This window comes from Oncorhynchus keta, chromosome 10, assembly GCF_023373465.1.
Source record: "Oncorhynchus keta strain PuntledgeMale-10-30-2019 chromosome 10, Oket_V2, whole genome shotgun sequence".
In the NCBI taxonomy this organism is placed as follows: domain Eukaryota; kingdom Metazoa; phylum Chordata; class Actinopteri; order Salmoniformes; family Salmonidae; genus Oncorhynchus; species Oncorhynchus keta.
The window spans coordinates 79,811,734-79,823,327 of NC_068430.1; the positions used below are offsets into that span (position 1 = coordinate 79,811,734).

The window sequence follows — 11,594 nt, forward strand, 5'->3', positions numbered from 1 at the left end:
GTCTCTGGTCTAAAGTAGGTAACTATATATTTTGTGGTCCCGAGTGGCACAGGGGTCTTAGGCACCGAATCTCAGTGCTAGAGGTGTAACTACAGACCCTGGTTCAATCCCGGGCTGTATCACAACCGGCTGTGATCGGGAGTCCCATAGGGCGGTGCACAATTGGCTAGCATTGTCCAGATTAGGAGAGGGTTTGGCCAGGGTAGGAGAGGGTTTGGCGGGGTAGGAGAGGGTTTGGCCGGGGTAGGAGAGGGTTTGGCCGGGGTAGGCAATCACTGTAAAAACATAATTTGTTCTTAACTGTCTTGCCTAGTTCAATAAAAAAAACAAATATAGGGGGATGTTCTCTGGTCTAAGCAAGTGCACTATATAGGTAATATTGGGCAATATATATTTCCATACATAATGACACCACACCAACAGCAACTTCAAACTAACAGTACTTTTCTTCTGATGAAAGAGCACCATGGCATTACTTTAGATCAAGGCTCTCTTGTGCATGGCATATGTCCCCTATTCACAATACTCAGAACAGAACCCCCCCATTCACAATACTCAGAACAGAACCCCCCATTCACAATACTCAGAACAGAACCCCACCATTCACAATACTCAGAACAGACCCCCCTATTCACAATACTCAGAACAGACCCCCCCATTCACAATACTCAGAACAGAACCCCCCATTCACAATACTCAGAACAGAACCCCCCATTCACAATACTCAGAACAGAACCCCCCATTCACAATACTCAGAACAGACCCCCCTATTCACAATACTCAGAACAGACCCCCCCATTCACAATACTCAGAACAGACCCCCCCATTCACAATACTCAGAACAGAACCCCCCATTCACAATACTCAGAACAGAACCCCCATTCACAATACTCAGAACAGAACCCCCCATTCACAATACTCAGAACAGAACCCCCCATCCACAATACTCAGAACAGACCCCCCTATTCACAATACTCAGAACAGAACCCCCCATTCACAATACTCAGAACAGAACCCATCATCCACAATACTCAGAACAGAACCCCACCATTCACAATACTCAGAACAGAACCCCCCATTCACAATACTCAGAACAGAACCCCACCATTCACAATACTCAGAACAGACCCCCCTATTCACAATACTCAGAACAGAACCCCCCATTCACAATACTCAGAACAGAACCCCCATTCACAATACTCAGAACAGACCCCCCCATTCACAATACTCAGAACAGACCCCCCCATTCACAATACTCAGAACAGACCCCCCCATTCACAATACTCAGAACAGAACCCCCCATTCACAATACTCAGAACAGAACCCCCCATTCACAATACTCAGAACAGAACCCCCATTCACAATACTCAGAACAGACCCCCTATTCACAATATTCACAATACTCAGAACAGACCCCCCCCATTCACAATACTCAGAACAGAACCCCCCAACTAGTAGACTGCACAAATGGCACCCTATTCCCCATATAGGGCGGCAGAGTAGCCTAGTGGTTAGAGCGTTGGACTAGTAACTTAAAAGTTGCAAGTTCGAATCCCTGAGCTGACAAGGTGTGTGTATCTGTCGTTCTGCCCCTGAACAGGCAGTTAACCCACTGTTCCTAGGCTGTCATTGAAAATAAGAATTTGTTCTTAACTGACTTGCCCAGTTAATTAAAGGTAATAAAAATAGTGCGCTACTTTTTAGTGCACCGAATAGGGTGCTATTTGGGCCGCATACATAGGCTTCAACTCAGAAATCACCTATCAAGTAATAATCATGAATATGTCCAAGTCATAGGACTCATACTGCAGTCATTGGACTCATATTGAAGACATTGGACTCATAGTGAAGTCATTGGACTCATATTGAAGTCATTGGACTCATATTGAAGTCATTGGACTCATATTGAAGTCATTGGACTCATAGTGAAGTCATTGGACTCATATTGAAGTCATTGGACTCATATTGAAGTCATTGGACTCATAGTGAAGTCATTGGACTCATATTGAAGTCATTGGACTCATAGTGTAGTCATTGGACTCATAGTGTAGTCATTGGACTCATATTGAAGTCATTGGACTCATATTGAAGTCATTGGGCTCATATTGAAGTCCTTGTTATGATATAACCTCATACACATAAAACAACTAAATAAATACATGATGGTAATATGGAAGTTATTCAGAAGAGGGAAGAATAACACAGTCTTGGCAGTTTGGTTGATTTGGCATTCATATTTTTTGTGAGACAAAAATCACACCTACTCGCTGTACACACACACACATTAACACACACGTAAAAGGGGGACCACCTCTGAGTCGTATCATCATCGTGATGACATCAGCGCGTGTCTGTGTTCTATTGGCTTTTAGCACTTGATTAAACCATGCATCTCTAACTATTTAAGCACTTTGATAAAACTCTTTGTTGAAACGTACCACAGTAACTGGGATTCAGAAAAAAACTCAAGTTTCAATATAGGGTTGCAAAATCCAGTCATTTTCCCCCAAATTCCCAGGTTGGAGGATTATGGATTTTGTGCTTATTTCTGTCTGATTCCAGAAAAATTCCAACCAGGATTTCTGGAAAATCAGGGAATTCGGGGAAAGTTCCTGAAATTGTGCAACCCTAAATACAGTACAAGGTTTAATGTGTTTGTTTCTCATCCGGCTGTCTAAAATGTCCTCACAGCATTATAATTTAAAATACTCTCGTAGGCAGAGGTTTATTTCAATCCTGTGTCCACAAGCACATCCCAATCCTTTCAGATCATCGAAAGAAAGACTTCAACACCTCGTCTTCTCCTCTTCCTCATCCTCTTCTTCCACCTACAATGAGTCATGGCAGGTAGATTGCTACGGGTCCTTTTTTCATTGTGAAAAGTTCTCAAGTCACCCTGGTTCCAATATGAACAGTTCTAGAAGTCCTGGTGGTTCCAATATGAAAAGTTCTAGAAGTCCTGGTGGTTCCAATATGAAAAGTTATAGAAGTCCTGGTGGTTCCAATATGAAAAGTTCTAGAAGTCCTGGTGGTTCCAAGGTTCCAGTGGGCGTATCCCTTCCTTCTTCAGGACCAACCAACCACACAACAGGGAGATGTTGTCATCCTATCCCAGAGATTTCTCTATTCTCCACCTAAAGATTCATGGGGGAAAAGGTCATATTGTGATCCTTCTCTTGAGGCGTTGTCAGTAGTGAAATGATAAAGGGTTTTGTTTTTGGTCAAAGTCTTGAAGCACCGTTAGTTGTCAAACATGTCCTCGCCCGTTGTTAATGCAGAGAGAGAAAAGCCCAACCCAGTAGTCGAGAAGCTAGTCGGCTAGTTTTCAAAACCAGAAACACCTCCACATGCAGCGCAGGCCATGTAAAATGTCACACGTGTTGTCATAGAAACCATGTTGACACTTGCAACCACAAAGCTTCCACACGGTTAGACATCACTTGGGTGCAGGACTTGAGATGTCTCTCTCTGTTATTTCATTCATTCCTCTCTTTCTCTCTCTCCCTCCTTTGTTCCCTCCCTCCGTCTCCTCTCACTGTGTCTTTAGGTGTGGTCCTGCAACAAGCCCATAGCTGCCACCCACATTGGTCTGTCTCGTCTCCATCCCTCTCTCTCTCTCTCTCTCTACATCTCTCACCTCATTCTCTCCCTCACTCAAATGCATCTACGATCCCTCCCTCCAGCATCTCCCTCCCTCCCTCTCTTTCCCTCCTTCTTTCATCTTATTCTCTCCAAGGCATCTATGATATCTCTCTTCCTCCCTCTCTCCACCCCCCCTCCTTCCTCATCTGCATCTCTCCACCCCCTCCTCCTTCCTCATCTGTATCTCTCCACCCCCCTCCTCCTTCCTCATCTGTATCTCTCCACCCCCTCCTCCTTCCTCATCTGTATCTCTCCACCCCTCCTCCTTCCTCATCTGCATCTCTCCACCCCCTCCTCCTTCCTCATCTGTATCTCTCCACCCCCCTCCTCCTTCCTCATCTGTATCTCTCCACCCCCTCCTCCTTCCTCATCTGTATCTCTCCACCCCCTCCTCCTTCCTCATCTGTATCTCTCCACCCCTCCTCCTTCCTCATCTGCATCTCTCCACCCCCCTCCTCCTTCCTCATCTGTATCTCTCCACCCCCTCCTCCTTCCTCATCTGTATCTCTCCACCCCCTCCTCCTTCCTCATCTGTATCTCTCCACCCCCCTCCTCCTTCCTCATCTGTATCTCTCCACCCCCTCCTCCTTCCTCATCTGTATCTCTCCACCCCCTCCTCATTCCTCATCTGTATCTCTCCACCCCCTCCTCCTTCCTCATCTGTATCTCTCCACCCCCCTCCTCATTCCTCATCTGTATCTCTCCACCCCCTCCTCCTTCCTCATCTGTATCTCTCCACCCCTCCTCCTTCCTCATCTGTATCTCTCCCCCCCCTCCTCCTTCCTCATCTGTATCTCTCCACCCCCCTCCTCCTTCCTCATCTGTATCTCTCCCCCCCTCCTCCTTCCTCATCTGTATCTCTCCACCCCTCCTCCTTCCTCATCTGTATCTCTCCACCCCTCCTCCTTCCTCATCTGTATCTCTCCACCCCCTCCTCCTTCCTCATCTGTATCTCTCCACCCCCTCCTCCTTCCTCATCTGTATCTCTCCACCCCCTCCTCCTTCCTCATCTGTATCTCTCCACCCCTCCTCCTTCCTCATCTGTATCTCTCCACCCCCTCCTCCTTCCTCATCTGTATCTCTCCACCCCCTCCTCCTTCCTCATCTGTATCTCTCCACCCCCCTCCTCCTTCCTCATCTGTATCTCTCCACCCCTCCTCCTTCCTCATCTGCATCTCTCCACCCCCCTCCTCCTTCCTCATCTGTATCTCTCCACCCCTCCTCCTTCCTCATCTGTATATCTCCACCCCCCTCATCTGTATCTCTCCACCCCCTCCTCCTTCCTCATCTGTATCTCTCCACCCCCTCCCTTCCTCATCTGTATCTCTCCACCCCCTCCTCCTTCCTCATCTGTATCTCTCCCCCCCTCCTCCTCCTTCCTCATCTGTATCTCTCCACCCCCTCCTCCTTCCTCATCTGTATATCTCCACCCCCTCCACCCCCCCTCCTCCTCATCTGCATCTCTCCACCCCCTCCTTCCTCATCTGCATCTCTCCACCCCCTCCTTCCTCATCTGTATCTCTCCACCCCCTCCTCCTTCCTCATCTGTATCTCTCCACCCCCCTCCTCCTTCCTCATCTGTATCCACCCCCCTCCTCCTTCCTCATCCCACCCCCTCCTCCTTCCTCATCTGTATCTCTCCACCCCCTCCTTCCTCATCTGCATCTCTCCACCCCCCCTCCTTCCTCATCTGCATCTCTCCACCCCCTCCTCCTTCCTCATCTGCATCTCTCCACCCCCTCCTCCTCATCTGCATCTCTCCATCCCTCATCTGCATCTCTCCACCCCCCCTCCTTCCTCATCTGTGTCTCTCCACCCTCCCTCCTTCCCCATCTGTATCTCTCCACCCCCTCCTCCTTCCTCATCTGCATCTCTCCACCCCCTCCTCCTTCCTCATCTGCATCTCTCCACCCCCCCTCCTTCCTCATCTGCATCTCTCCACCCCCCTCCTCCCTCATCTGCATCTCTCCACCCCCCTCCTTCCTCATCTGTGTCTCTCCACCCTCCCTCCTTCCCCATCTGTGTCTCTCCACCCTCCCTCCTTCCTCATCTGTGTCTCTCCACCCTCCCTCCTTCCCCATCTGTATCTCTCCACCCCCCTCCTCCCTCATCTGCATCTCTCCACCCCCCTCCTTCCTCATCTGCATCTCTCCACCCCCAGGACTTTCCTCATGTGTTCGTAGACTACGTAGGAGATGCTGACGGCGGGGATGACTTTCAGGAAGTTGGGGGCGATGCCGCGGTAGAGGCCAGCTACGCCCTCCTGGGTCACAATGTTCTGGAACAGACCTAGCATGGAGAGCTGAGGGCCGCCCTTCACAGAGGCTGGAGGAGGAGAGGAGGAAGAGGAAGAGGAGAGGGAGGAGGAGGGAGGGAGGGAGAGGAGGAGAGGAGGAGAAGGAGGAAAGAGAGCGGATGCACACATGGGGAAAAGTGACAGGTAGATAAATGTAGTTTATCTCACACACCCACAGCCCTGCCCCCCACCTCCCCCTCTCACACAGCCCTGCCCCCCCACCTCCCCCTCTCACACAGCCCTGCCCCCCCACCTCCCCCTCTCACACAGCCCTGCCCCCCACCTCCCCTCTCACACAGCCCTGCCCCCAACCTCCCCTCTCACACAGCCCTGCCCCCAAACCTCCCCCTCTCACACAGCCCTGCCCCCCCACCTCCCTGTCTCACACACCCACAGCCCTGCTCCCCCCCTCCCCTCTCACACACCCACAGCCCTGCCCCCAACCTCCCTCTCTCACACACCCACAGCCCTGCCCCCCACCTTCCTCTCTCACACACCCACAGCCCTGCCCCCAAACCTCCCTCTCTCACACACCCACCTCCCTGTCTCACACACCCACAGCCCTGCTCCCCCCCTCAGCCCTGCCCCCAACCTCCCTCTCTCACACACCCACAGCCCTGCCCCCAACCTCCCCTCTCACACACCCACAGCCCTGCCCCCAACCTCCCTCTCTCACACACCCACAGCCCTGCCCCCCACCTTCCTCTCTCACACACCCACAGCCCTGCCCCCCCCACCTCCCCCTGTCTCACCCTGTGCCACCCCACCTCCCCCTGTCTCACCCTGTGCCACCCCACCTCCCCCTGTCTCACCCTGTGCCACCCCACCTCCCCTGTCTCACCCTGTGCCTGCATGCGTGTTCTGACCAGAGCCAGAGGGTAACTGGCTAGTTGACCACAGGTACTGGACATGGTTCCACACCCCACCAACACCACAACACCTGGGTCTGCTGAATCTGTGTGCCTCGCTAGCCACGCATTCTTCATAGTCTGGGAGAGGGGAAGTAGAGAGAGGGGAGAGAGAGAGGGGGAGAGAGAGATGGGAGAGAGGGGGAGAGAGGAAGTGGAGAGAGGGGAGAGAGGGAGAGAGGGGAGAGAGGAAGTAGAGAGAGAGAGGGGGAGAGAGAGTGTAGAGAAAGATGGGGAGAGAGAGAGAGAGAGAGAGAGAGAGAGAGAGAGAGAGAGAGAGAGAGAGAGAGAGAGAGAGAGAGAGAGAGAGAGAGAGAGAGAGAGAGAGAGAGAGAGAGAGAGAGATGGGGAGAGAGAGTGTAGAGAGAGAGAGAGGGGGAGAGAGAGTGTAGAGAGAGAGGGAGAGGAGAGAGATGGGGAGAGAGAGAGAGTGAGAGGGGAGAGAGATGGGGAGAGAGAGTGTAGAGAGAGAGAGCCAGAGGAGGAGAGAGAGTGTAGAGAGAGAGGGAGAGGAGAGAGAGAGTGTAGAGAGAGAGAGCCAGAGGAGGAGAGAGAGTGTAGAGAGAGAGGGAGAGGAGAGAGAGAGGGGGAGAGAGAGGGGGAGAGAGATGGGGAGAGAGAGTAAGAGGGGAGAGAGAGAGCAAGATGGGAGAGAGAGAAGGGGAGAGGGAGAGAGAGAGAGAGAGAGAGAGAGAGAGAGAGAGAGAGAGAGAGAGAGAGAGAGAGAGAGGGTGAATGAGAGAGGGTAGAAAGAGAGGGAGGGAAGAGAGAGAGGGTGAGAGAGAGAGAGACATTACCAACTGCATCAGTGATATATTCCCCCTCACACACACCCTCCCACGTTACCCCCATACACACCCTCCCCCATCCCCCCCCCACACACACCCTCCCCCATTCCCCCTCACACACACCCTCCCACATTCCCCCCATACACACCCTCCCCCGTTCCCCCCCACACACCCTACCCCATTCCCCCCCACACACTCTCCCCCATTCCCCCCATACACACCCTCCCCCATTCCCCCCCACACACACCCTACCCCATTCCCCCCCACACACACCCTCCCCCATTCCCCCCATACACACCCTCCCCCATTCCCCCCACACACACACCCTCCCCCATTCCCCCCCACACACACCTCGTAGACGGCGAGGTCAATGCCAGCGTAGGGTATGATGCCTATGATGTTGGGTACATATCCTTTATAGAAGGCCATGATGCCCTCCCTGTGGAGGATCTGTCTGGCACAGTCTAACACACTGGTGTACTGGCCTGTCTTCCCCAGGGTCAGACGAGTCTTCAGGACCTGGGGGAGGGAGGGGGGTTGTTAGTGCATGTGGGAGAAATAATGTTTTTCCACATCAGTGTATATGTGTGTATACAAGTGTGTGAATTTGTGTATTTTCGAGTGTGTGTGTGCTGAAGTGCATGCGTAAATGTGTTTATTTTCATGTGTATTTTACTGTGTGTGTGTACATTATTTTAGTGTGTGTATGTGTATTTTAATGTGTGTGTTTATGTGCATTTTTGAGTGTGAGTGTGTGTGCTCTAACCTCCATAGGGTAGATGGCTGTCTGAGCGGTAGCTCCTGCTAACGACCCAGCTACAAACCTCTCATGAACCCTCAGAGGTCCCCTCTCCTTACTGCCACGCATCCACCTCTTAATCTACAGAGAGAGACAGAGACAGAGACAGAGACAGAGACAGAGAGAGAGAGAGAGAGAGAGAGAGAGAGAGAGAGAGAGAGAGAGAGAGAGAGAGAGAGAGAGAGAGAGAGAGAGAGAGAGAGAGAGAGAGAGAGAGAGAGAGAGAGAGAGAGAGAGAGAGAGAGAGAGAGAGAGAGAGAGAGAGAGAGAGAGAGAGAGAGAGAGAGAGAGACAGAGAGAGGGAGAGAGACAGAGAGAGGGAGAGAGACAGAGAGAGGGAGAGACAGAGAGAGAGAGAGACAGAGAGAGAGACAGAGAGAGGGAGAGACAGAGAGAGGGAGAGAGACAGAGAGAGGGAGAGAGACAGAGAGAGGGAGAGAGACAGAGAGAGGGAGAGAGACAGAGAGAGGGAGAGACAGAGAGAGAGACAGAGAGACAGAGAGAGAGACAGAGAGAGGGAGAGACAAAGAGAGAGAGAGACAGAGAGAGAGAGACAGAGAGAGGGAGAGACAGAGAGAGGGAGAGACAGAGAGAGGGAGAGACAGAGAGAGGGAGAGACAGAGAGAGGGAGAGACAGACAGAGAGAGAGACAGAGAGACAGAGAGAGAGACAGAGAGACAGAGAGACAGAGAGACAGCAGTGGATGATGATGTGAAAGTGACAGATGTCAGAAAGATCAGGAACAGGATAGTGTAGTGTGGAGTAGTGTAGTGTAGTGTAGTGTAGTGTAGTGTAGTGTAGTGTAGTGTAGTGTGGTGTGGTGTAGTGTAGTGTAGTGTAGTGTGGTGTAGTGTAGTGTGGTGTAGTGTGGAGTAGTGTAGTGTAGTGTAGTGTGGAGTAGTGTAGTGTAGTGTAGTGTAGTGTAGTGTGGTGTAGTGTGGTGTAGTGTAGTGTAGTGTAGTGTGGTGTAGTGTAGTGTAGTGTAGTGTAGTGTAGTGTAGTGTAGTGTAGTGTAGTGTAGTGTAGTGTGGTGTAGTGTAGTGTAGTGTAGTGTAGTGTGGTGTAGTGTAGTGTGGTGTAGTGTACTGTGGTGTAGTGTACTGTGGTGTAGTGTACTGTGGTGTAGTGTGGAGTAGTGTAGTGTAGTGTAGTGTACTGTGGAGTAGTGTAGTGTAGTGTAGTGTACTGTGGTGTAGTGTAGTGTGGTGTAGTGTGGAGTAGTGTAGTGTAGTGTAGTGTGGTGTAGTGTACTGTGGTGTAGTGTAGTGTGGTGTAGTGTAGTGTAGTGTTGTGTCGTGTAGTGTGGTGTAGTGTGGTGTAGTGTAGTGTGGAGTAGTGTAGTGTGGTGTGGTGTGGTGTAGTGTAGTGTAGTGTGGTGTAGTGTAGTGTAGTGTGGAGTAGTGTAGTGTACTGTGGTGTAGTGTACTGTGGTGTAGTGTGGAGTAGTGTAGTGTAGTGTAGTGTACTGTGGTGTAGTGTAGTGTGGTGTAGTGTGGAGTAGTGTAGTGTAGTGTAGTGTGGTGTAGTGTACTGTGGTGTAGTGTAGTGTAGTGTAGTGTGGTGTGGTGTAGTGTAGTGTAGTGTGGTGTAGTGTAGTGTAGTGTGGTGTGGTGTGGTGTGGTGTAGTGTGGTGTAGTGTAGTGTAGTGTAGTGTAGTGTAGTGTAGTGTAGTGTGGTGTGGTGTAGTGTAGTGTAGTGTGGTGTAGTGTAGTGTAGTGTAGTGTGGTCTGGTGTGGAGTAGTGTACTGTGGTGTTGTGTAGTGTGGAGTAGTGTAGTGTAGTGTGGTGTAGTGTAGTGTAGTGTGGTGTAGTGTAGTGTAGTGTAGTGTGGTGGTGTAGTGTAGTGTAGTGTGGTGTGGTGTGGAGTAGTGTACTGTGGTAGTGTAGTGTAGTGTAGTGTAGTGTAGTGTAGTGTGGTGTGGTGTAGTGTAGTGTAGTGTGGTCTACTGTGGTGTAGTGTAGTGTAGTGTAGTGTAGTGTAGTGTAGTGTAGTATGTAGTACTCCACCTGTTCGTAGGCCCAGAACTTGATGGCGGTCTCGGGGCGATCTTCATGACGTTGACCCCGTTGCCCCTCCACAGGGAACTGAATCCCCCCTCCTTCACCATGGCCCTCAGCCCACTGACCATGTTCCCCACCCCAAGGGCCCCTGCAGGGTTCCCCGGGGTCGAGCCATGCACCTGGGGACACACAGACACAGTGTATCAGGAGGGGTGTCCTAAATGACACCCTCTTAAGTACACTGCTTTTGACACAAGCTCTAGACACTCTTATTCAGAGCTGACTAGTCGATCATGTCATATAATATTACGAGGCCAGAGTGAACACATGATGTACAGTACACAAGTTAGATAACCACTCTGTCGTTCTTTCAGTGGTGATACTTCACATCCCCACCAGGTGGAGCTGAATTACACATCTCCAACCTCAGGACCAGATCTAGGACAGTTTACCGTCCCCTATCCTAACCTCAACCATTTAGAGGAGGCATGTGAAGCTGAACTTAGACCAGTGTGTAGGGGCAACTTCATTTCACCAACCACCTTCCTCTCCTCTCCTCTCCTCTCCTCTCCTCTCCTCCCCTCTCGTCTCCTCCCCTTCCCTCTAGTCTCCTCCCCTTCCCTCTACTCAACTCTCCCTTCCTCTCCTCTCCTCCCTTCTCCTCTAGTCTCCTCCCCTCTCGTCTCCTCTCTCTTCCTCCCCTCTCTCCTCTCTCCTCCTCTCTTTCCTCTCCCTCTCCTCCTCTCCTCTCCTCTCCTCTCCTCTCCTCTCCTCTCCTCTCCTCTCGTCTCCCCCCTCCCATCTCCTCTCCTATTATCTCATAATGCCTCCTCTCCTCTCCTCTCCTCTCCTCTCCTCTCCTCTCCTCTCGTCTCCTCTAGTCTCCCCCCTCCCCTCTCCTATCCTCTCATAATGTCTGCTCCCCTCTCCTATCTTCTCATAATGTCTGCTCCCCTCTCCTCTCCTATCCTCTCATAATGTCTGCTCCCCTCTCCTCTCCTCTCCTATCCTCTCATAATGTCTGCTCCCCTCTCCTCTCCTCTCCTCTCCTCTCCTATCCTCTCATAATGTCTGCTCCCCTCTCCTCTCCTCTCCTATCCTCTCATAATGTCTGCTCCCCTCTCCTCTCCTCCCCCCTCCTCTTATCTTCCCTCTTTTCC

At 51.3% G+C, this 11,594-nt stretch overlaps 1 pseudogene; it reads right to left on the bottom strand.

Moving 5' to 3' along the window:
- Window positions 1–5,750: 5,750 nt before the first annotated feature.
- Window positions 5,751–11,594, bottom strand: part of LOC127932476 (calcium-binding mitochondrial carrier protein SCaMC-3-like) — a 26,633-nt pseudogene continuing 20,789 nt past the window's right edge.